We start from the raw sequence: 27,313 nt of genomic DNA, 5'->3' as shown, positions 1-27,313 counted from the left end.
GCACCGTACCAGGAACTATCCTATAAGGTTTTCTAGGCGGTAGTGTTTATATGGAAGTTCTGGTGTGGCATTAATGTACTGCAGGTTAATGTGCTGGACTACAAGGTCATTTTGAACCTCAAGGTTGTTGTGAATGTTCAAGAGCTCCTCAGAAACCCTATACAAGGTCGCCATGAGTTGGAACCAACTCAACGACACTTCACAACAACAACAATCTTTATGAGAACAAATTGCCAGGTCTTTTTCCTGCGGAGCTGCTGCATGTTTACACCACCAACCTTTTGGTTATAAGCCAAGTGCCTTTGAAAACGCTAGAAAAACTAAGAAGTGCTCCACAAAAGGTGTTTGTTTTGATTTTTGAGGTGCAGAAATTTTTAGTCTTGACATTATTCTTTCTAGAAAGTAGGAGTTGAAACCTGAAAATGAAGGTTCTTAAAGATGTAGTAGAACTTTGATATTTTTGTGGTTAAAAAAAAGTAGAAACAATGGAAATTAATTTTTTCATCTATTGAGCAAATTCTGTGTTCACAATATTCAAGAGGATAGAAGATGTGATGTTTGTACTCTGAGCACTCATATGCCAGTAATTTAAGTTGAAGAATGAAAAGGGTTTACTGGGTGAACTAGGATGTAGGTAGGGTCTTTGGGATAGAGGGTAAAGCATGAGGAAAGGCACTTAATTTACTTAATGTTAAAAAAAAAATGCTTAGACAATGGAGATGGCAGTGACACTAGCTCTCTGAGTAACTGTCTAACCATTTTACTTATCTAAAATCTTCCCATCAGGCACAAAAACAACCAGTGTGGGTGAGGCTCTATGGCCTGGGGCTGAGTGTGGGCTTGTATTTCAGCTCTTACCACTTTTGTGAAATTCTTTAATTTCTGAGCCTGTTTCTTCAATCTTGAGTTGGAGGTAAAAGAAGTTTTATAGAGTTAGTGTGAAAATTCATGTATATAATGTATATGAATCCTGTCTGAAGACTTGAGTCATATCATTCTACCTCTCTACTTTCTCCATAGGGTAGACAATTGGTATGTTTATTGATTTGACTTAGAAAAAAAAATGAGCAAGTTGGTAGTGCTAAGGTGAATATAGTGACTGAAGAAAGATTGATATAATGATGGCGTTTAGATTGTGTTTTTTATTTTGAAATTAAAATTATCTTTTAAAGCTGAAGACTGAGGAAAAAGTAACTTGAATTTACCATGGAAAGGTATATTTGACCAGACAAAAGAGACTTAAGAGTGGGTGAGGGGGTGTGGGAATGGGGAGTCTGTACATGTGAGAGTGTTACATAATTTAAATTTTTGTGGAATCTGTTCCTTGATTGACAGAAGCTGCTCAGCAGGCAGCTCTAAATTTCTTAACTGTTTGTGTGTCCTCCTCCTCTACCCCTCCCAGTCTCCCTTACTCTTGACTTTACTCATTCTATTGCTTATAGTAATGCCTTCTCTGTTCCACTCTTTCCCAAGTATACCAACTTTTACATATTTCTTTTAATGAATAAATATTACTTGAGCTACCCACAGAGAATCACAGTTTTATTTTTGAAGAATTGTTGTTGTTGTTGTTACTAGGTTCCATTGAGTTGGGACCGACTCATAGCGACCCTGTACATAACAGAATGAAAAATTGCCCAGTATCTGACAGTGTTTTTCTGCTATTCATAAGCTTTTTAGTGACTGAATATTTGCAAATAGTTCATCGCTCCTTCCTAATATGTCTTTGTCTGGTAGCTCCTGTGAAACCTGTCCACCTTGGATGACCCTGCTGGTATTTTAGTGTGGCTTAAATCAAACATAAGATATTTTTTTTCCCTTTCCCTGTAATAGTACTTTTGGCTGTTGTTATTGGGTCAATTCTGACTTATAGCAACCCTTTATAGGGTTTCTGAGGAGCAGCTGGCGAGCTTGAACTGCCGGATGTTGCTGTTCAAACTGACTTTGCAGTCCAGCACATTAACCCACAGTGCCATACTAGGACTCTGTAAAAGTACTCGAAGGAGTTTATATATTATCCAGTTTGTCTCATGGAGAAGAAGTAAAGAGCTTTTAAAACTAGTTGTTGTTCTAAGTACTATCTAGACAGACAGTTCCATCTCATAGGGATACGGTGTAGGATTTCCCAGAAGCAGCTGGTGGGTTTGAACCACTGGTTTTGAGGTTCAGACTGTGACTTTGTAGTCCAGTGCTTATCCTACAGCACCACAACAGGACTCCTAAAACTGAGTAGCTTTTAAAAAATGTTTTCAAACTTTTATTGTGGAAAATTTCAAATACAGAAATAGAGAAAATGAATGAATAAATCCCATGTGCCCATTATTAAGCATGAACAATTGTCAACTCATAGGACCATCTCCTTTTAGTTATGCCTCTATCATCACCGTACGCCCTGAAAGTACTAATAAATACCTTTACCTAGTCATAGTTAGAAATAAGATAGCACAGAGCAACTACATTTAGGAATACAGATCATGGAAACAGAAGGAAAAAGTAGATTCATTAGCTAATAAGAGTAAATTAAACAAACAGGTTCTTTGTGTGCTTTTGTCTTCTCTGTCTCTTGATGGCCATGGTACAGCCAAGACAAATTTGTTGGGATCTTCCTCAAATTTGTGTTAATATGTTTATTTTCTGACTGAATTTTTACCTTTTTGTGTTCCCTATTTCTTCCCAGGAGTATCTATATTCTTTATTTTTCTTGTATCAAAATGTTGGGCAGTCTGTGGCATGATATGTAATATAATTTGTCCCAGGACCAAACACTCACCTGGGATTGCCCTTGTGACTATCTGGACTACTGGAAAATTGTTTTTGTCATTTTGGTAAATTACTCCAAATAAACTTTGTTGTCTAGTCCCTCCTCAGCAGTTGTTTAAAATAATTGTCAAGATACAAAAAATTTGAATGCCAACTTTAACTATTGTTAGATCTGAGCACTTTGGGGCTTAAATTCTGTGGGGAAAATCCTCAAGTTTCTATAATTAAAATTAATGTGATCAAATGACTATCAAGATTTAAAATTTTTAATTTTTTAGAATTTACCGAACTGACAGTGTTTTCATGATGAAAGTACTTCAAAAGGTGGGAAAAGGGCCTTGAGCCTGGTTTGACTTAGACTTTTTTTTTCTGGACTGAAATGGAGGCTTTCTTTCAAGCAAATTCCCTAATGTTTGCTCAGTGTGATTTGGCTCTATCTCTGTAACTGGTAATATGTGGAATGGATTTCAAACTGTCTAGGATCTGGATGTGCCCAAAGTCTGTATTGCAAGTCGGGGATTCACAGGCATTATGTTAACAAAATTGGCTTGCTGCCTCTTCTTTTCTTTTTCTGTGTCCTTGAATAGCTGCACTGTTTGTTGCAGTATATGCATTAGCTGTTGTCTGTGCTCAGTTTTCTGCAGTCTGACAAAGTGGGAGGGGCTTTGATACATAGCTGAGTTTTCACTGTGTGAGTTCTTGAGTGCACATTGCAGCCATCTTAATTACACTTTAGTGCAACTGAGACAGTGCAGCTGTCTCAAAATGGCTGCTGAACTAGTCTTTGTAGCTGCTTAGGCAGCAAGTATGCCAGTAAAGGAGACTTGTCACATGCATCAGGACCAGAGGTAAGAACCAATTATTTTTTATCTTTAAGTATTTTAATTAAAATCATCTGAATTTAACCAAGTTTATTTAGGAAGGCAAAGTTGTTTGGTTTTTTTTTTTTTTTTTTTAAAAGAAGTTGGAGTAAATGTTTGCTGATAGAATCTTTAAGCCTCTATTATGAAAACAGTATATAGGATGACGAGGTCAAAGGTTAAATTCCTGTAATTTCTCACCATCTTATGTTGTCTCTTTGCCAGAACATTTTATCACCACACTAATGCTTTTATGACCCTAATTAACTTAATTTTCCTTTTGTATTGAATATTTTAGTTAGTTTGGTAATAATTTATAGAAATTAAAAATAATATTTAAATAGGTTTTTTTAGAAGAAACTATAAATAAGCATTTTTCACAGGAAGAGTGTGATTTTTGTTCTTTTTTTATGGGTTGGGGTTTGTTGTTTTTTTAGAGGTATTGATTAATAATTTCTTAGAAAGAATGCTAATTCACTGAATTTAAATAAATCAGTTATAGAAAGAAAATGTTAAAATACTCAAAGATTTTTGTACTATGGTTCCAGTTCTTTCTAATCTTGCTGTCTATGTCAGCCATCCAACTCTCATGTTTTTAATGGCACTTAACTTTTAATATGAATTACTTTTTGGTTAAACTGGCATTCAGATTCAGATTTTGAATTTAGAAATAAATTCACATATCCTAGGACTGATAACTTCTTTTCTTTATAACTAATATTCTAAGAGAAAAACATAGACCAGAATTGTTTAAGTTATTTAAGTGATATTATTAGGTTGTTTCCAGTTTTAGTTTTAAACTTACGCATTTAAAACTAGTATTGCTCAATAATTTAATAAATTTATTTTCAGTATTTTCCATAAGATTTCTTAACATTGACCTGGATTAGAACCATTTATTGAGATAATAATGTAATTCCACAGTTACCAAGAAAGATGGGAGAATTAAATAAATATTAGCATAATATTGCAGAGAGCAGACAATTTTTCTTAAAGCCCAAATCTTAAATTGCTGTGGTTATTAAAAATTTTTCCAAATGTTATAGTACACTTCCATGACTTTGTCAGTATGGTGTTATGAATATATCCTTGACGAATATAGCACAGAACAGCAAGTTTTCAGTATTTAAAATGCAGCAATTTCTTAAAACAGCAACTTATGTGGGGTCGTAACTGTGCTGCGACATACTAGGTTGGCAGTTCAAGCCCACCAGCTGCTCTTCAGAAACCCCATACAGAGTCGGAACCAACTCGACAGCACTTAACAACAACAAAAGGGATAAATGTGGTATTTTACTATTGTGTACTTAATTTATAATGTTAAATTTATAGCATTTACGTATTACAAGTGTATTTATAAAATGTGAACAATTGTTTTTTAATCTTATGAATGTCAGGATCTAGTTTTTTTATTTGTAGAACCCAATTTGCTTGGATACTGGGGAATTCAGTTTGAAAAGTATTTTACAGCATGTCTCTCTCTCTTTTTTTGTGTTCATGAACCAAAACCCAATTGTAGTAGAGTTGTTTCCACGTCAAAGTAACCTCTTGTGTGTCAGAGTAGAACTGTGTTCCATAACGTTTCCAATGACTGACTTTTTGGAATTACATTGCCAGACCTTTCTTCTGAGGTGCCATTTTAAAAAGGGAAAACAATTCTCAGTTTGTTTACTATTTCCCTCGTGATGCTTTTAGTGACCCCCAACCCCTTAGAATGATTGAGCAGCAGGGCTCAAGGGCCCACCCCAATCTCTATAGCACCTACCTCCTCTTCCTTCCCCTCTTCCTGGTTTCATTCACCTGCCAAATAGTAATACAGCTTGTCCCTGTCACTTGCTAGCAGTGCTTGCCAAGGTTCTTCTGTGTCTGCTACGGGCCCTGGTAGTGCTGGCCCTGCTGGGGGTGCTTGTGGTCTCCTAACTTAGCTGATCAAGAAGTGACTGCACAAATAGGGATATGGCAGTCAGGGCCACTACTGCCAGCTGTCACCTCTCCACTCCCAGCGCCCAATTGTGCGCAAAGTACCAGTCTCACTGCCATTGTGCTCTTGACCAGCTAGCTGCATACCCAGCATTGTCTGCCTCACTCACTGTCTTATGGGGAAGATACCAATGCTTAAAACATGTTTCTCAAATTGATTCTTATGTGGAACCCCAGTATGTAAAATGTAGTAATTTATTGTGTTAAAAAATGAGGTAGGTCCTCAGAGATGGATGGTTTGACACAATAGCCTTAATAATGGGCTCATACATATGAAAGACCTTGGACATTGGCAAAGAATATTCAAATACCATGGACTTCCAGAAGAATAAACATTATCTGTCTTAGAAGTACAGCCAGAATGCTCCTTAGAAACCAGGATAGCAAGGCTTTGTATTTTGTACTTTGGACATGTTGTCAGGAGGTACTACAAGTCCCAGGAGAAGGACACTGTGTTTTGTAAAGTGGAGGATTAGTGAAAAAGAGGAAGACTCCCAACAAGATGGATTGACTCAATGGCAACAACACTGGGCTTCAACATGACAACAATTGTGAGGATGGGACAGGACTGGGCAGTGTTTCATTCTTTTGTGCAGAGGGTTGCTATGAGTCACAACTGACTCAATGGCACCTAATAACAAGAAGAAGGAATAGAGCGATATTAATTAATACTTTTGTTTCTTAAACATGAGCTGTATGGGAAATTTCCATATTTTTTAAATACACCACATTCCCTGCACACTTAGCAAAGTGAATGACATTTGAAAAACAAACTGAAAAATACTTAAATATTGCTGGAAAAACTTATTTATAGAGTATTTTCAAGAGCTATTCAGCATAGGAAACTTAACTAAACTGTCACCAGTCTCAGAAGTGATCCTAATGAGGTCTAGTTTATAGTTGCAAATGTACATCATGACACTAAAAAAAATTAAAAATTTCTTTTTAACAATAAGATGTTGATATTTTCCACATATAAGTGAGAATGAGTGACATCTTGCAAAGAAGGAAATTTTTTTAGTCAATAATAAAAGACGAAAATGTAGATCATTAAAATTTTCCAGAGGTTTATATTGAGTCAGTTTGTCTCCAGCATTGAAGAATACCTAACCAAGGAGTTGGCTGGCATTGTATGAAATTGAAAGACGTTTTAGCGTCTAGGGTTCTACAAATAAGGTAGCTCTATCCTGACACATTTTAATAATTATAATTATAAAAATAAGATTATGCTCATATATTGGCTCATATCAAAAATTTGCTTATATCAATAGCCTAATTGTTCTCATTTTGTTGAATACATTTTAATGTTATAAATCTTATAAATTTAACCTTATAAAATAAGTTGCTCCTAAAAACATTTTATGGTTCAACACATAGCAACCTTTGTTGTTGTTGTTAAGTACTGTAGAGTCGGTTCCTACTCATAGTGACCCTGTACAGAAGTTTCCGAGGCTGTAAATCTTTACAGGAGCAGAAAGCCTCATCTTTTTCCCGCGGAACAGCTGGTAGTTTCAAACTGCTGACCTTGAGGTTCACAGCCTGATTCGTGACCACTCCGCTACCAAAGCTCCTTCTTGTTGTTAAGTGATATCTAGTCACCTCCGACCCATAGCGACCCTGAACAGGATTTCCGAGGCAGCAAATCTTTATGGGAGCAGAAAGCCTCATCTTTATCCTGCGGAGCAGCTGGTAGTTTGGAACTACTGACCTTGTGGTTCGCAGCCTGATTTGTAACCATTACGCTACCAGAGCTCTTTAGGCATAGCAAAAAAAAACTTTAGAAAATTTCAGAAGCTAAAACCAGAGAATGCCAGAAATATGTTTACCTGTGCTTTATTGACTATGCAAAGACTTTCAACTGGGTGGATCATGACAAGGTATGGATAACATTGCGAAGTATCGGTATTCCGGAACACTTTCATGAGGAACCTGTACATAGACCAAGAGACAGTTGTTTACTAGAACAACAGACACTGAATGCTCTTAAAATCAGGAAAGGTGTGTGCCAGAATTATATTCTTTTACCATACTTACTCAGTCTGTATGCTCAGTGCATAATCTGAGAAACTGGATTATAAGAAGAAGAACGTGGCATCAGGACTGGAGGAAAACTCATTAACAACCTGTGATATGCAGGTGATATAACCTTGCTTGCTATGATTGAAAAGGACTTAAAATGCTTCCTGGTGAAGATGAAAGAATACAGTCTTCAGTATGGATTATACCTCAATGTAAAGAAAGCAGAAAATCTCACAACTGGACCAATAAATAACATCATGATAAATGGAGAAAAGATTGAAGTTGTCAAATGCTTCATTTTTCTTGGATCCACAATCAACACTCATGGAAGCAGCAGTCAGAAAATCAGAAAGATGAATTGCTTAGGCAAATCTACTCTACAAGATCTCTTTAAAGTGCTCAAGATCAAAGATACCAGTTTGAGGATGTCAGGTGCGCCTGACTCAGTCCTGGTAATGTCAGTAGCCCCATATGTGTTTGAAAATTGAGCAGTGAATAAGGAAGACTGCAGAAGAGTTGATGTATTTGAGTTATGGTGTTGGAAAAGAATATTGAAAGTGCCATGGACTGCCAGACAGCAACCAAATCTATGTTGGAAAAATATAGCCAAAATGCTCCTTGTTGTTGTTGTTGTTGTTAAGTGCCGTCGAGTCGGTTTCGACCCATAGCGACCCTGAATAGGGTTTCCCAGGCTGTAAATCTTTACGGGAGCAGATCGCCTCATCTTTCTCCCGCGGAGTAGCTGGTAGTTTCGAACTGCTGACCTTCCGGTTCGCAGCCCGATTCGTAACCCCTACGCTACCAAATGCTCCTTAGAATTTAAAAAAAAAAAAAAAGCAAGCAGGAAATTTGGGAGAAAGCATAACGTGTTCAAACTAATGCTTACTTACTCAAGTAGGACTTTAACAAAATGTTCTCCATTTTTAGTTTGTAACAGTCTGTTATTAATCATTACTATATGCATATGAAACGTTGAGAACAGTGTTAACTTACCCAGTGACTCTATAAGTTTAAAATGAAACAGTAGTAAGAAATTTAGCATTAGAGAGAATTCTTAGGAGTTAGTTGCCTCTGTTTATACCTGAATGAGGGCTTCTGCCTTCCTGTGTAACTGAGTAAGACACAACTGTCCAGAAAAGCCACTGTTAATGACATAGATATAGAAATCAAAAAATGATTTTTTTCTGTTGTTTGGTATTGCTGTTAAGGAAAAATGAAGAAGAGTTGATGCCTTTGAATTGTGTTGGCAGAAAATATTAATTATACCCTGGTCTGCTAGCAGAACAAGCAAATCTATATTGGCAGAAATAAAGCCAGAATGCTTCCTAGAAGCCAGGCTGGTGAGATTTCGTCTCACATGTTCTGGACCTCTCATCAGGATATGGAGAAGGACATCATGTTTGGCAAGTAGAAGGTCAGCAAAAAAGAAGATCCCAAAGGAGATGAATTGATACTGCACTTCAACAATGAGCTCCAACTAGGAATGATTGTGAGGATATCAAAGGACCTGGCAGTGTTAAGTTCTGTTGTGTATATAGGGTCACTATGAATTAGAACTGACTCAACTGTACCTAACAACAGCAACATATTTTTGGATGTTACTCAACTTCTTTGGTCATTCCTTGACATTAAATGAGGGAGGTGGTTAGACTAGATAAGCATTCTGAAAGAATTTTGGAGTCAGAGTCAGTGAATATATGTGTTCCACTCACTAATTACAGTTTTATGTAAGAAATGTATATGCAATGTATATACTAAATGCTCAAAGTATAGTGCATATTTATAATAAATGTTCAATAACTATATTGTTTAGATGTTATATAGGGTTTCCAAGACTGTAAATGGAGCAGAAAGTCTCATGGGTTTGAACTGCTGACCTTGTGATTAGCAGTCCAGTGTTTATCCAGCGCCACCAGTGTTCCTTCTCAGTAATGATTCAGTATTATTTTTGGGGGAGTGGAGTCTTGGTGTGGTATACTGTATGATACACACTGGACTAATAATTGCAAGATTGGTGGTTCAAACCCAGCAGCCGCTCCTCAGAAACCCTATACAGGGTCCATATGTGTCAGATCCAACAATGGCCCTTAACAACAACAGCATCATTTTCAGGACCTCAGTTTTGGATATCTTTAAAATGGGAATGATAATGTCTACCACATCAGCTTGTTCTGGGATTTAAAGGAGGATTTTTGTTGTTGTTGTTGTTGTTGTTATGTGCCATGGTACAGGGTTTCCGAGGCTGTAAATCTTTATGGGAACAGAAAGCATCCTCTTTCTTCCGCGGAACAGCTGGTAGTTTCGAACTACTGATCTTGCGGTTTGCAGCCCGATTCATAACCACTATGCTACCAGAGCTCCTTTAAAGGAGGATAACAAACATAAAATGTCTAATGTGGCTTGTAATACAAATCATGGATACATTTTTATTGCATTTTCCTCTCAAGATTCTTTCCAGCATAGATTTATTTTCTTTTTCTTTCTCTTTTTATTCCAATCATTTCAGGTGCAGTGGAGCTTGGGAGAGATATGGATTACTTGACACTTTAGAGGAGAGTCATTAGGGGTAGGCTGCTTGTTTACAATAAATAAAAATACCAGAGTACAAGATGTTAAGAATTTTAGAGTGAAGAGCTCAAAGGGTGTAAAATAAGAATTCTTATTTGTGCTGAGGTAGTATGATAGAGAAAAAAATTAATGGACTGAATCAATTTATTCAACAAATCTGCCAAGTATTTATTGTTGTTAAGTGCTGTCCAGTTGGTTCCAACACATATTGACCCCGTATAGGGCTTCTGAGGAGCAGCTGGTAGGTTTGAACTGCCCTCCATGTGGTTAGCAGTACAGTGCTTATCATAAAGTATCACACAAGGACTGCCAGGCACTGTTTTGACTCTGGAAGATAACTTCCCTCATGGAGTTTATAAAGGGAGTAGGGGAATTGGTATATATAAGGAGGTTACAAGCACTGTTGTTGTTAAGAGATAGTTCTGACTCATGGCGACCTGTAGGATTTCCTAGGAGCCACTGGTGAGCTTGGACTGCCAACCTCGTGGTTCAAACCAACCTTGCAGTCTAGTGCATTAACCCACAGCGCCATACCAGAACTCCACTAAGGGATTATAAATACTTGTTGGAATAGCCAAGACCTGGTGTGGCATGGTAGTATAAGCACTGGACTCCTAACCACAATGTCAGTGGTTCAAACCAACCAGCCACTCCTTGGAAACCCTGTACCAGGGTCCTTATGAAATGAAACTGACTCAACAGCACTTAACAACAAGATAACTGCTACTCAAAATGTGGCCCCTGTATCTGCCCAGGGACTATGTGTTCTAGTCCTCCAGGAAGTAAGAGCTGAAATTGAGAATGTCTAGAAATTGTGTATCAAACTGATAAAGTAATTTTATATTGATAGAATAAAATGATGAAAAAACTACGTTTTTGTATTCTTTTCCTTTTCCAAGTAATCAGTTTTCATTGTATTTCATGGAAGTATTTCATGGAAATAATCAATTAAAATGGATTGAAATAAGATACTGATCCTTTAGCTACAGGAGAAAAATGAAGTTTTCTCTTTCCACAAAGATCTACAGCCTCTAAAACCCTGTAAAACGTTGCCATGAGTTGGAACCACTCCATGGCACTTAACAACAGAGGCTTAATCTAAAAAAAATGGAAGCTAGAAAGAATGCAAATAATGATATCCAAGGTCTCTCTTCCAAATGAAGTTTTATGATCATATATAGTACTTCCAAAACTCATTTGGTACCAGAACTTTCTTCATACCAATTGTTTACTTGTGTATGCTACATGAAATTATAACATATTTTTTCTGCTGGTTTGGCATAGGTCCTGAGATTGTTGTTGTTGTTGTTGTTAAGTGCCGTCGAGTCGGTTTCGACCCATAGCGACCCTGTACAGGGTTTCCGAGGGTGTAAATCTTTACGGGAGTAGAAAGCCTCATCTTTCTCCCGCGGAGCGGCTGGTAGTTTCGAACCGCTGACCTTAAGGTTCGCAGCCCGATTCGTAACCACTACGCTACCAGAGCTCCTTGGTCCTGAGATTAGAATATAGTAATTTAAAGAAAAAACTATTATTGCTTATTGATGGTAACCTAGGTAGCATTTATGATTATCCACATGTTAGAAGACTACCATTCTCTATTGTCAGATGACAACGTTGTAGTTCCCTCATCATCTTTATTATGTAATAGGGTAATTTAAAAATCATGATCTAGGGCAGCTAAAATCAGCTTTCAAAATAAGGATCATAATGGCTAGCTGCTACATTTTAAGCATGTCATTTCACACTAAATTGTTTTCTGGATTCTTAATTCACTGTTAAATTCAATATAGCTATATCCTGATCCCATGAAGAATTAAAGCCTCGAATACCCTACGTAGGATTAGTATGAGTCGAAACAAACTCCACATCATTTAACAGCAACATATTCTGAATAAGCGTGTGTGTGGAGGCATGGACTGTGAAAATATAGGATTATGTACAGTTGTTGTTAGTGCCTTCAACAACAAGGAAAAGGATGCTATAGGATAAGCACTGAACTACAAGGTCGACGATTCAAACTCACAAGCCACTCCTTGGAAACCCTATACAGGGTTGCTACGAAGGTCGCTATGGGTCGGTACCGACTTGATGGCACCTAACAACAACAACAGTGAATCAGAACCGACTCAATGGCACTTAATAACACAACCAACAACAGGTCATAAAAAGGAGTTCTGGTATGCCACTGTAGGACATGCACTGGAGCAAAAGGTCGCTTTGAACTGCAAGGTTGGCTGTTCAAACTCACCAGCTGCTCCTTGGAAACCCTGTACAGGGTTGCTATGAGTTGGTACCAACTGGATGGTGTTTAACAACAGTAACAACAGCTCATGTTTTAAACAAAGGACCTCTTTGATAGAGAATCAACTCTTGTCCTGCCAGATCTGGCCAGTGAAAACAACACAGGGAAAATGCCCCACTATCAAAACATGGGCTTTTTTATATTAACAATGTCTAGGTTTTGCCACTGAGTACATACATGAGTAATATTGTTGTTAAGTGTCATGGAGTCAGTTTTGATTCAGAGAGACCTGTGTAGGGTTTCCAAGGAGCAACTGGTTGGTGTGAATCGCTGACCTTGTAGTTAGTAATGTAGTTTATATCCTGCAGCGCCACACCAGAACTTCTAGTGGTAAATGTTTTGAATTATTTAACCATCATAATAGTGATCACTGGAGTCCTGGTGTGGTGCTATAGGATAAACACTGGACCTAAAGGTCATTTGAATCGCAAGGTTGGCAGTTCAGATTCACCAGCTGCTCCTTGGAAGCCCTATGCAGGGTCTCTTTGAGTCAAAACTGACTCAAAAGCATTTAACAACAACAATAGTGGTAACTGAAGGTGCTGCATAAGTCTTATTTGATGAAATATCAAAAATGTGCCTTTAAGAGTAGATCTATCTATTGTTATTAAGGAGCTGTGGTAGCATTGTTATTGTTTGTTATGTGCCATGGAGTCGGTTTCCACTCATAGTGACCCTGCATAGGATTTCCGAGACTGTAAATCTTTACAGGAGCAGAAAGCCTTATCTTTCTCCTGCAGAACAGCTGGTAGTTTTGAACTGTGATTATGAATCAGGCTATTAACCTCAAGGTTGGCAGTTTGAAACTACCAGCCGTTCTGTGGGAGAAAGATGAGGCTTTCTGCTCTGGTAAAGATTTACAGCCTTGGAAACCCTGTGCCGGGGTCACTATGAGTCAGAACTGACTCTACGGTACTTAACAACAGCAACAACATCTATTGTTATTAAGTGCTGTTGAGTCAGTTCCAACTCATAGTAACCCTATATAGAGTTTCTGAGGAACGGCAGGTGGATTTGAACTACTGGCCTTTGGGTTCAAACCAACCTTGCGATCTAGTACTTACCCTATAGCACCACACCAGTACTGCTAGTGGTCATTTAATAAGTAGTTTATTAGTTACTAACAAAATTTGAAAGGTAAATAGGGTAGAATAATGGTGGGTTTTAGGTCATGTGAATTATAACTTACATGTTTAGACTGTTTAAAAAGTAACAATTAAATTTAATTATATAAAAATTGACTAAGGCTTTTGGATATCTGGGAGTTATTTTTGGTGGCTGAGAAATATTAGTTATATAATAGTTATAACTTGGTTTTCTTTTATTCCTTTGTATTGAATCTTAATAAATACATAACTGCATGGATTCTAGAACCACTCGACTCAATACCTATTGGAGAACACATGGGGAGGATTTACTCAGCAGTATTCTTTAGTTTGGTGAAGAGATGAAGATTGCTTTATGTAAATTGTTCTTACTGGCGCCAGCTAGCTCTAACTGCAGTCTGGCTGTGCTAGGGCAGCAGATAATGTGTGTCCTGGATTTTTGTTTGGAATGTATAAGAATTCAGAATTTTTAACCAAAAGACTAGAGTTGATGCAATAAAGAAGGGATAATGAGATTTCCACATTTGAGAATGAATGTGTGGGATAGTGAGAAGCTATTAATAAAATAAGCTTTTAGTTCTGCTTTTATAGATTTATTCCTATTGATACTATTGGGTAATATGTGGGAGGTACTTAGCTACACACAGTTGCTGCAGACCTAATAGTTGGCAGCAAAGGGAGCAGTACAAAGAAGTCTGATTCTAGGCTTCTTCACTTGCAACATTGATTTGGAAGATGCACTTTGTGTTTTTGTGTTCTGTACTGTCTGGCATTTTTGTTTTGGTTTGGTTTTTGTGGTTAATGGGATATTTGCTGCCCAAACTACACAACAGATGTGAACTGTTTGAAAGAAAATGTAATATGTAGCCAACCTACTGTGATTCCTGGTGTTTTGTACCAAATAAGGAATTTAGACTCAAGAAGGTTGACTTAGAAGTCTGCTTTAGCATTTAATGTTTATGCAGATGAACTAAGTAGCAGTGGTTTACTGAAGAGGAAGTTCTTTTCACATTATCAGGCTACCCACAGGTAAGATACGATTCAGGGTTGTTTTTTTCTGTCATACCTTTCCCATCTTTGTTCCTTAGGCTTCTCACCATTGGAATGTTTTTTTTTTTTCAGTTCTAGAAATATCAGGATTAGTAATTTGTTTAATGTTCAGGAGAATCTGAATGCCATATTTATTTGTATTTGATTAAAAAATTTTTTTTTCATTTTTTCAACATATCCTCAGGTTTTAGTAAAACAGAACTGACGGTAGGTGTTGTATATGTTTTATATAACTCATTTCTGTAATACATTCACATTACATAGAAATGAGTAGTATAGTCTTCATTATGGTCTGTTACTGTGTTCTCAATTACAGTGACACCAACTGGAACATGCATAGAGATGATGTTTTGTTAACCTTATCTAACTACAAAGTTTTAGTGTAAATATACCACTGTGAATTCACCATTCAAAACCAGACTGCTTATGCTTTCACATTCAGCTCTTTGAAGTAGATTATACTTGTTTATACTTATAGCGGTGTCCTGATATGGTGCTGTAAGATAAGCACTGGACTGATAACTGCAACATGGCAGTTCAAACCCACCAGCCACTCCTTGGAAACCCTATACATGGTCACTGTGAGTTGGAACCAACTTGACAGCACTTAACAACATACATATAACATGATAAAAATTTTCAACTCCACCCATAATCTTTTCATGTCTACATATTTCAATTTATTATCTTAACAGCAAAGTGAATTTGAGTCAAACTAATCCAGAAGTCTTGGTGTGGCTGTGGATTAGTGCACTGGACTGCAAAGTCAGTTTTAACTGCAAGGTTGGTGGTTCAAGCTAACAGCTGCTCCTAGGAAACCCTATACAGGGTCGCTATGGATCAGAACTGACTCGAAGGCACTTAACACTAACAGTAAAAAGATGAATATTAATAAAAATTCCATTGACCCTAATACTATATTTTTTATTTGGTTGAAGAGTGTTTGACATCATTCTCTCTCTCCCTTTTTTATTTTAAAGCTTTTATTGTGCATTGAGTGGTCATCATTTTCTTTCTCTGTGCATGAAATACTACATTGTTGTTGTTGTTAAGTGCCGTCGAGTCGGTTTTGACCCATAGTGACCCTGTACAGGGTTTCCAAGGGTGTAAATCTTTACGGGAGTAGAAAGCCTGATCTTTCTCCCGTGGAGCAGCTGGTAGTTTCGAACTGCTGACCTTAAGGTTCGCAGCCCGATTCGTAACCACTATGCTGCCAGAGCTCCTTATAAGTAAAAATAAAAATTCCATTAAGATAAAAATATGTTGTTGTTGTTAAGTTTTGCTTTGTTGGTCCCAACTCAGTGTTCTGAGGCTGTAAATATTTTGGGGAGCAGAAAACCTTGCCTTTCTTCCATGGAGCAGCTTGGTGGGCTTGAACCTCTGAGCTTGTAGTTAGCAGTTTAGTAATTATCCTACAGAAGCACTGTACTCTCAAAATAAAAATGTAGACCTGTAAAAATAAAGGTATAGCATTGTGGGATAAAGCACTGGACTACAACGTCAGTTTGAACCACAAGATCAGGGGTTCAAACTCACTAGCTGCTCCTTGGAAACCCTCTACAGGGTCGTTGTGAGTCAGAACTGACTCGACAGTACTCAACAACTGCATATAAAATAAAAGATCGTACATCATTACTGTAAAGATACAAAGGTATATGTTTATAAAGAAATGCAACTCTCCTTGTCTATTAATGCCAATAAAGTCAGATTAAATATGCTACTAATGCTTTTTTTTTTTTGCCTAATGTAATAGGTTGTTTGATTTCTTTTTTTTTTTTTTTCTTTAAGTTTTTATTGTGGATTGAGTGAAAGTTTACAGGGCAGATCATCACTTTTACAGTCAACAAATCATACAACTTATTTTATCACAATGATTACGATCCTCTCCATGTACCATCAGTTTCTCTATTCACTTCAGCTTTTTTTTTTTTTTTTAAGCACTCAGGCACATATAATAATTTACACCTCTAAACTCTAAGGAGCTCTGGTAAGCATTGTGGTTACGAATTGGGCTGCGAACCGCAAGGTCAGCAGTTCGAAACTACCAGCTGCTCCACGGGAGAAAGATGAGGCATTCTGCTCCCGCAAAGATTTACAGCCTCAGAAATCCTGTACAGGGTCTCTATGAGTTGGAATCAACTCCACGGCACACAGCCACCACTAAACTCTGAAGGGCACATTCTGCAAGTTGCCTCCTGGCAACCAGCTCTTAATCCCTCTCTTCCCAGGAGTCCTCAGCTGCTCCCCCTCTCTATGTCCTGTCTCTGCCTCCGTCTCTGGTATCTCTGCTTCTTTGGATAAGGTCCTGCATTCTGTTTGTGCTCTTCTCCCTTGATGGTCCTAGGGACTGTAAGATTACAGTTCTGGACTGTAAGATTAATTCTGCCCCCCCCCTCCCTTTTTGTTACAAAATTTCTACCTTTACAGTTGTGACAGTCACACTTAGTCATGATAACGATTACTCACTATTGAATCATAAGAATCTTATCCCCACCTCTTTTAACCAGACCCATCTAGGCAAGATGGGGACTCTATTCAGTGGGGACTCTTACTTTCCCCACACACTCAGCTACTATTGCTTTTGATAGAATGATATTTGAATGCTGGATGTACGGAGGTAGGTAAGTAGGAAGAAGAGAAGAGTAGTGGTGAGGAAGGTAGGTAGCTAAGACAACATAGGAGGAAAGGAATTACATTAGGCAGTTCAGTTCTTTGCTTTTCTCTCTTGAACAGCAGACTCTTCTGCAATTTATTAAAGTAGTTTACCTGGGCTTTCCAGTTCTCTGAATTCTGAAAAGGAATTGTTATTGTTGGTAAGTGCTCTTGAGTTGATTCTGACCCATAGTGATCTTATATAGGGTTTCCAAGGAGAAGCTGGTGAGCTTGAACCACCATCCTTGAAGTTCAAGTGACTTTGCAGTCTGAAGCATTAGCCCACAGTGTCACACCCAACTCATTATTACTACATGGTTGGCATTAGGCATTTAGAAACTGGAGGACAGCTTTGATAGAAGCCGTACATACATATTCATGTTTCAGTGATATGGACTGGTTGACTTTTGATAGTTGATAATATTGCCTCAGGTCCCCTTTTTTATTTTTTATATTTACTGTAAGTTGTAGTAAAACATAGAAATTTATATTTTGTGTGTGTCTTCTCAGTAACCTTCCATAGGATTGGAAAATGGTGATGGTAGAAGAAATAAGTTTTTATTGATGTGTTTGAGGTTAGATAGGGAGAAGATCATACTTCTTTTTGTGTCGTGGACAAATAGGTTCAGAAATATTTTCAGATTCTTTTTGAGCCCCTGCATTGTTTGCTTGAGCCACTGTATTGGGAAGAATGTTGGGAGAATGTTGGTCTGGGAAAAGTAGGTGAAACCCATTAGACTCTATGGCAGTGGGTTTAGATTTTTCAGGGACCTTGTTTTTAAATGTAGAAAAAGCAGCAAGTAGTTATTAGACTAGAATAGGAATTTGTTGAAAGCTGCTAGATTTGAGGGTCATGGTAAAGAAAGTTGAGGGCAAGTAAGTACTTCTAAGCCTTCTGTATATAGGCAAATAAACCTTAAAGATAAAAGACATAAGGATAAAGACTGCTAAACTCAAATGTGAATGACACAAAATCTTAGGGATAAATGTTTGACAGCAAAATTTATAGCAAGCATTGTCAAATCACAGAATCTTGGAAGTGAAATGTTCTACGTGGTCAAGTAGTTATAACATCACACTTTCCATGATTCGTATGGGAATCATATTACTGATGATGTTGTTGGTAAGTGCCGTTGAGTCGGTTCTGACCCATAGCAACCCTGAACAGGGTTTCCGAGGCTGTAAATCTTTATGGGAGCAGATAGCCTCATCTTTCTCCCACAGAACCGTTGGCAGTTTCGAACTGCTGACCTAGTGGTTCGCAGCCTGATTTGTAACTGCTGCGCTACCAGAGTATTACTGATAGATAATAACAATCTGATTTCTACTTCAACATGTCTAATGATACAAGGGAAAATCTGATTTCTTTTGCTGAACATCTGAACAAATTAACATTTGTTGATTTTTGAGATAAAAATCTGCATTTCATTGATTTTATTTTTGCCTTCCAGTCTTACTTACCTTGTATCTGTCTGTCTCTTTGTCTTTTGCAAGACAGAGTTGCAGTATTAAAAAAAAGCCACCAAAATTCTCTCGTTTTCTAGATATCCTCCAACTGTAAATCATTCTTCATACAACACACTTTCAGATAATTCTTTAGCATGATCATCCTCTTGTTTATTCTGTGGTTTTAAAAGTCCCTTTCTGATGCTGAGAACTAAACTTGTGAAATGCCATGGAATCGGAATTGCTTCTTGTATATATACTATGTTCTACAACTTAAGTATGTACTAACAATTTTGGCAGCTGTCTTACATTGCTGATGTATTTGAGTCTGCAGTGTAGTAGAAGTTAAAACTACTCAGTCCTTTTTACATATTCTAGCGATAAAGTTGAATATTTGAACAAATTGCTGTATTTTTATATCCTTTATAATTTCTAATAATCTTTGTTATGCTTTTCTCTTTATATTTCTTGCTATATTTCCCCCCTTTTAATAGTTTTATCAAAGAACTTACTTTTGGTGTAATTTATTGTTTACTGTTTTATTGATTATTCTTTGATTGTTTTCCTTTTCATTTATTTTCACTTCTGTCTTGCAAAAGACATACAGAGAGAAAGACACAAGGTAAGACTGGAAGGCAAAAATAAAACATATGAAATGCAGATTTTCATCTCATTTCATTCTTAAGGCTATCAGTTTCCCTCTTGAGTATCATTTTGGTTGAACTTCCTACTTTGTATTTTGTTAGTGCTTTGTTGTTATTTTACCATTTTCTTTTAAATCCGGAAGTTATATTTTCCTTCCAATTTGTTGTGTTGTTGTTAAGTGCTGTTGAGTCGGTTCTGACCCATAGTGACCCTGTATAGGGTTTCCAAGGAGAGTAGCTGGTGAGTTTGAACCACCAACCTTGTGGTTTAAGTCAACATTGCAGTTTAGCCCATTAACCCACAGCGCCATAGCAGGACTACTTTTAAAGGGATTATTTATTATCCTCTCATCTCATTGCTATTTATAACTCTTTAAGTTATGGCCATAAAAGGGGGCCTTCCCTCCCCTTTGAATTTATTATTATTTCTTTGCTATCACAGAACCAATATTAATGTATGTTATATATGGTGTTGTTAATTGCCATCGAGTCGGTTCCTACATATAGCGACCTTGGACAGGAGCACCTGGTGAGCATAAACCGCCGACCTTGTAGTTCAAATGACTTTGCAGTCTGGTACATTAACCCACAGTGCCATACTAGGACTCCATGTTACATACACACACACACACACACACACACACACATGAATGTATGTGTATATGTATAGATACACACACACACACATATATACATATATATGTATATACATATATTTTGTGGGTTTGCGAGTATGCAATATTGTCTTAGTTACCTCAAGCTGCCAATTTAACAGAAATTAGCAAAGTGTGAGTGGCTTTTAAGAACAGAAATTTATTTTCCTACAATTTTGGAAGATAGAAATTCAGATATTTAGGTTAGAGTCCTTTCTTGTAAGTAGTCCTGAAACTCATTGATTTCCTTGGCATTCTTTTGCTTGTCAGTGAATTCTTACATGGCATGTCTTCCCGGTGCAGGTGTGTGTGTGCGCATGCTTGTGTGTTTATGTTATACGTAGCTTTGTATCTATTCTCTTCTTAGAAGACGCCTCTCAGAAGTGATCAGGTTTAGGATCTACGTGCTGTCATGTGGCACTGTGGGTTAATGTGCTGGAATGCAAAGTCAGTTTGAATTGCAATTCTATACAGGGCACCAAACAACAATAACTCTGATATAGCCTAATTAACATAATAAAAGTGAACCCCTAATCTCAAACAAGGAGCCCTGGTGGCGCAGTGGGTTTACAAGTTGAACTGCTAACTCCAAGGTCAACAATTTGAATCCACCAGCTGCTGCACAGGAGAAAGATGAGCCTTTCTGCTCCTGTAAATTATTAAAGCCTCAGAAATCCTATACAGCGTCACAATGAGTTAGATGTGACTTAGTGGTACACAACCACCACCACTCCGTCACAGATAGGGTCATATTCCCCAGTACAGGGGTTAGGGCTACAACATAACTTTTCGGGGACACAATTTAATCAAAACCACAATTCTATTTACCTTTCTTATCTAACATGTTAATTAGGAAATGTATTCTTGTTCATCTGTAGACTTTAGAGGGAAGTGGTTATCTCTAGTTGTGGATTTATTAGTTTCTTCTGAAAGATTTTAAACCAGCTTTCCTTTTTGTAAGTTGAAATTATTACGTAAGTATGTCAAAGGAATATGTTTTTAGTGGATTAAACCCTTTATAAATAGAAAATATATTGCACAACAACTCTAACACTATAGGATAAGCACTGGACTGATAACCGAAAGGTCAATGGTTCAAACTCACCAGGTGGCTTATCAGAAACCCTGTGCCGGGTCACTATGAATTGGAACCAACTCGATGCCACTCAGCAACAACTAGAGTTTCACTTTAATTTTTTTTTTTTAATATGCTATATATAGACTATATATGAGGGGACGTCAAAAAGTTAATGGAAAAGTGAATGAAAGATAGTGGAATTTTCCTTAACTTTTCAAAGTCCTTTGTATATATGTGAGTGTCCTTTTTGTTGTTGTTAATTGTTAGTATTTGCTTAGTATTCTATCTTCCTTCCCTTAATTTTCCATTTCCAAATGCTATATTGTTATAGGCAAATCTTTTGTTTAGAGTACAATTCTAACTATTTTTTGGTGGTGTTCTATCTAGTTTGTAAGATACTAGGTCTGCTTTTTATTGGTACTTATTGTTAGGTTTCGGTGAGTTATTGTCAGCTTTCTCAATTACTGGTTTGCGCACGAAAGATTTCTATGCAGAAAACAGTGTATTTGTAAGGATACAAGCTTTATTAAAATGTACGTTCTCTTAGACAAGAACGTCTTTGCACCAGAAACAAGATGGAGCTGTGGGGTCTTCCTGTTCTAGCTCTTGTATATCTTTCTCAGATTACAGTCCTCCCGGTACTTCCCAACTGGGTGGTCTTCCATCCAACTGGTAGGCCTTTTCTATATGATTGACAAAAGATTTTGGTGATATCACTTTTTGCATACTTGCATATTTTTACCCATAATTCAGTTGTTTTGCCTATCTGGGGCTCAAAACTGCAGTGTAAATTTACTTCTCAATGATCTAATAATAAGGAAGCTGTCCATTATCTTCTTCTTGTTGTGAGTGCCCTTGAGTCAATTCTGACTCATAGCGACCCTGTATAGGGTTTCCAAGTGTGAATCTTAGTGCACGTTTACTGCCTTTGCTCATGCTCTAAGCCATGGAAATACCCTAGGGGTTTTTGTGGCTGTTCTACAGTCTAAAACAAAAGTGTTCTTCCCCCTATTATTTATTGGATGATGCCTTTGGGGATTTTTTCTCCCCGTCTCTTCCTATAAGGTGCCTTTGTGGTCACTCTTCTCCACCCCTTCTCTATCTGCCTAACACTGTTTTTCTTATCTTTTCCTCTTTCTTCATGTTGTGTTGTTGTTAAGTGCCATCGAGTCGGTTCCGACCCATAGCGACCCTGTACATGGTTTCCGAGGCTGTAAATCTTTACGGGAGCAGAATGCCTCATCTTTCTCCCGCGGAGCAGCTGGTAGTTTTGAACTGCTGGCCTTATGGTTCACAGTCCGATTTGTAACCACTACGCTACCAGAGCTCCTTTAGGCAAACCATAAATCCACTAGTTCCCATGCTGTAATTACCTGAAATTTTAGTTCCAGAACACTTATTTTAAAGATAAAGGCTCAATAGTTAACTCAACTAAGGAGCTCTGGTAGCGTAGTCGAGTCGGGCTGTGAGCCCCAAGGTCAGCAGTTCGAAACTACCAGCTGTTCCGCGGGAGAAAGATGAGGCTTTCTGCTCCCGTAAAGATTTACAGCCTCGGAAACCCTGTACAGGGTTGCTGTGAGTCGGAACCGACTCCTCGGCACATAACAACAACAACAACAAGTTAATTCAACTGGCTTAGAATCTTGTTTCTTGAAGCATCACTGTTTTCCTTTACCTCACTTCTGCCTTAGGGTCTTTTGCTAGGCAGTCCCCTGGATTATTTTTGTCTAATTTTTGCCTAACTTTCATACAACGTTTACTTAGGTACCAATTCCTGTAAAGTCGATTCTATTAATAAGCCAAGGTACATAAAATGGTTTGCAGTACCATGGGTACTACTCTTCAGTACAAGGCACCAGGAATTGATGGAATAAAAATGAAATCTTTCAAGAAAGTGAGTCGGCACAGTAGGCACTCACTCATCTATGCCAAGAAATTTGGAAGACAGCTATCTGGCCGACTGATTAGAAGAGCTCTGAATTTGTGCCCATTCCAAAGAGAGGTGACCCAACAGAATACGGAAATCATCAGACAATCTCTTTGCTGTCCCATGCTAGTAAAGTTTTCCTAAAGGTACTACAGAAATGACTGGAAGAATACATTGACAGAGAACTTCCAGAGGTTCAAGCTGGACTCAGAAGAGCATGTGGAATGGGGGATATCATTGCTGATGTCCGATGGATCTTGGCTGAAAGCAGAGAATATTAGAAAGATGTTTAACGTGTGCTTTATTGATTATGCAAAGGCTTTCAATTGTGTGAGAATCATGACAAGCTATGGACAACATTGCGAAGTATGAGTATTCCAGAACACTTAATGTGCTCATGAGGAATCTGTACATGGACTACAAGGCAGTTTTTTTTAACAGAACACGGGAACACTTAATGATTTAAAATTAAGAAAGGTGTGTGACAAGGTTGTATTCTTTTACCATACTTAGTCAACCTGTATGCTGAGCAAATAATCTGAGAAGCTGGGTTCTGTGAAGAAAAACTTGGCATCATTAACAACCTGTAATATGCAGATGATACAACCTTGCTTGCTGAAAATGAAGAAGACTTAAAATATTTACTGATGAAAAGAGCACAGCCTTCAGTATGGATTGCATCTCAATGTAAAGAAAACAATGTAAAAAAATCCTCACCACTGGACCAATAACAAACATTCTTATCAACAGAGAAAAGATTGAAGTTGTCAAGGACTTCATTCTTCTTGGATCAACTGTCAATACTCATGGAAGCAGCAGTCAAGAAAGCAAATGACGTATTGCAGTAGGCCAATCTGCTGCACAAGACCTTTTGAAAGGGGTGAAGAGTAAAGATGTCAGCTTGAGGACTAAGGTATGCCTGACCCAAGCCATGGTATTTTCAATAACCTCATATGCATGCGAAAGAAAGGAAGACCGTAGAAGAATTGAAGCTTTTGAGTTATGGTGTTGGAGGAGAATATTGAAAGTGTCATGAGCTGCGGAAAGAAAGAACCAACAGATCTGTGTTGGAAGAAGTGCAGCCAGAGTGCTCCTTGGAGGCCAGGATGGCCAGACTTTGTCTCTCATACTTTGGACATATTATCAGGAGGGACCTTTTGCTGGAAAAGGTTATCATGTTTGCTAAGATGGTGGGTCAGAGAAGAAGAGGAAGACCCCCAGCAAGATGGATTGGCAAAGTGGCAGCATCAATGGGCTCAAGCGTGGCAACAATAGTGAGGTTGGCCCAGGATCGGGCAGTGATTATTTATGCACAGTGATTCGTTCTGTTGTGCATAAAGTCGCTATGAGTCGGTACTGACTCGATGGCACCTAACAACAACAACTCTTAAGTACACATCAAAACATTATTACTGTATTGTGCTCAAGATATTCAATTTCAGTACAATTTTTTAACTTGTGAAAAGGTACGCTATGTACTGTATAGAGCCCTGGTGTGGTGCAAGGTTGTCATTTGAACCACATGGTTGGTGGTTCAAGCTTACCATCTGCTCCTTGGAAACTGTATTCAGGGTTGCTGTGGGTTGGAACCGACTTGATGGCACTTAACAACAACAACATATACTGTATGCCAAGATAAATAATTGGCATTAAATGTAAACCATACTGAATTGTTGACTTATACACAAATTTGACTAAAATAGATTTAGGAATGAAATTTGTAAACCAGGGATTGCCAGTTATCTATCATCATGTAATTATTTTGGCGAGTGTCTATTTTCTAATTCTCTATTCAGAAATACCTTTATTTCTCTATTCAGGATGATTGCCAGTGTGGCTAGCAGTAAAATTAATTTCTCCGTTGAACTTTGGAGGTATTGTTTTTAGTATTTAGTATTGCTGATGACAAGTCTGATGCCAGATTAGTTCTCATTGTTTTGTAGGTAAGTTATTTTCACTCTCACTTAGTTATCATAGTGGTTATGGAATCGGTCTGCTAACCTCAGGGTCAGCAGTTTGAAATTGCCAGCTGTTCTATGGTAGAAAGATGAGGCTTTTTGCTCCCGTAAAGGTTTACAGCCTCAGAAATCCTGTACAGGGTCGCTGTGAGTTAAATATAAATATAAATATAAATATAAATATATATATACATACACACACCTACACATTTTCTGCTGTCTTCCTTATCCATTGTCCAACTTTCACATGCATATGAGACAATTGAAAATGCTATCTTTGTGTTAGGAGCATCTTAGTTCTCCTGGTATAGTGAGTTATCTGATGTACCTTCTCGCCATAGTCTGTAACTCCTACCAGACAACGTTTCTGCCCTGATGGATCTGGGTAAGAGAAGTAGGAGAAAATACTGATAGGATGACATGATTCAGCTGTGGTTGTTAGCAGAGATCACTGTAATTGTAAAAACTTGAAACCACCTTCTCAGAAGCAAGAGGGAAGGATCTCAGTACCATTAAATGAATAACTGGGAATGGAAGGCATCTTTTGGATCCCAAGATACCTGTGCATTGAATACCCTTGACCCAGGAAAAGGAAGCTGTGACACTGGAGAAGTAGCAGAGGAACAGTAGCAACAGCACAAAGAACTAGAGCACAAGACAGAAAGTGGACTTCCCAGCCCACAGAGCAAGTAAAGCTGAGTGACTTTGGGCAGGAAGCTTGCTTGTAGAGTCGGATGCCTCCAGGCACTTAATTGGAGGAGCTAGATTTGACGACCCTTGGAGCTAGAACCAAGCGCAATCAAGCTGATGCTTATGATGGAGTGGTGTGTCCTGTGGACATTTATCAGCAGATGACTGGAACAACTCTACTGAGCATTTTCTGATCCTATACTGTATAACTTATTAACTTCCTTAATAAATGCCATAACTGTGACTATGGTGTCTGAGTTCTGTGTGGGCATTCCAAGGGCTTTTGTCAAACCAAGCTGCGAAGTTGTGGGAGAGAGGAGGCAGGGTTGTGGAAAGAATGGTTTGTTGTCACATCTTGTTTATGTCCTAAAACTGACATCTTTGCTCTTGAACACTTTGAAGAGGTCTTTTGAAATAGATTTCCTTACTGCAGTACATCGTTTGATTTCTTGACTGCTGCTTCCATGAACATTGTGGATCCAAGCAAACAGAAGTTTTTAAGAACTTCAGTTTTTTACTAATTTTTCATGATTTTGTTTATTGATCCAGTTGTGAGGATTTTTGTTTACACTGAGGTACATTCCATACTGAAGTCTGTGGTCTTTGATCTTCTTCACTTTCAGCAAGCAAGGTTGGCATCTGCATATCAGAGGTTGTTAATATTTACAGGTACATTATTTTGTGCTTTAAAAAGTAATGACAAAATGGGAAACATTTACTGAGTGCTTACTATATACAATTTTTTTTTTTAAGTTTTTTTTTTTACTGTGTCTTAACAGCAACAATAAAACAGTTTAGACTCATGATGATCCTGTATGTGTTTGAGTACAACTCTGCTCCATTGAGCTTTCAGTGGCTTTTGGGAAGTAAATCACCAGGTCTCTGAGGTGCTTCCCAGCCTTTTGGAAATAAGTACATTGGCGTGTCCAGGGACTCTAGTACATCTAAATGCTTTCTTTTTATTAATTTATTTAGTCCCGTAATATTTCTGTGAGAGCTTTATTATTTCAGTTTCATAGATGGGATATTCAAAGAAGAAGAATATACACATCTTGATATGCAGATGACACAACCTTGCTTGATGAAAATTAAGCTCGATAGCTTAAGTAGGAAATGGTAGTACCAGTATTCAAAAAGGTAATATGTCACCCCAGTGTTTACACTCCTAATTACTAAGAGTTAACACAACTGTTTGTTAATAATGTTTCTCTGAGACCTTTTCATTATTCATGCCCATGTTCTTGTTAACTCTTGCTTTAACTGGTGCTCCAGTATTTAGAAAACTTTTTAGTTATAAATACTCAATTTCATTTGTGTTATTACAGTGGTACATTAAGCATCCTGACAGATTTCCTTTTTAAAACATTGGTATGTAAAATAAACACCTTGAAGTTCGTTGGTGGGTCCTGGGATACCCGGCTTCTGCCTGTGTGCCTCTCTTTAAAATTGATTATGACAACTTACCACTAGTATATGTTGTTGTTGTGTAGGTTCCAGTATATGTCAAGTAGGTTCCAGCTCATAGTGACCCTGTATAAGGTTTCTGAGGAGTGCCTGGTGAACTTAAACCATAGACCTTGCAGTCCAGCGCATTAACCCATAGTGAGACTGCTAAATTCT

General features: G+C 37.8%; 1 pseudogene; it reads right to left on the bottom strand.

The window, feature by feature from the left end:
- The window catches only part of LOC102822972, a 76,244-nt pseudogene that overhangs the window by 29,415 nt on the left and 19,516 nt on the right, over nt 1–27,313 (bottom strand).

Source organism: Chrysochloris asiatica, unplaced genomic scaffold (genome assembly GCF_000296735.1).
Source record: "Chrysochloris asiatica unplaced genomic scaffold, ChrAsi1.0 scaffold00086, whole genome shotgun sequence".
NCBI lineage: Eukaryota > Metazoa > Chordata > Mammalia > Afrosoricida > Chrysochloridae > Chrysochloris > Chrysochloris asiatica.
The sequence above is the reverse complement of the archived record's forward strand: the minus strand, read 5'-3'. Positions and strand labels throughout refer to the sequence as shown.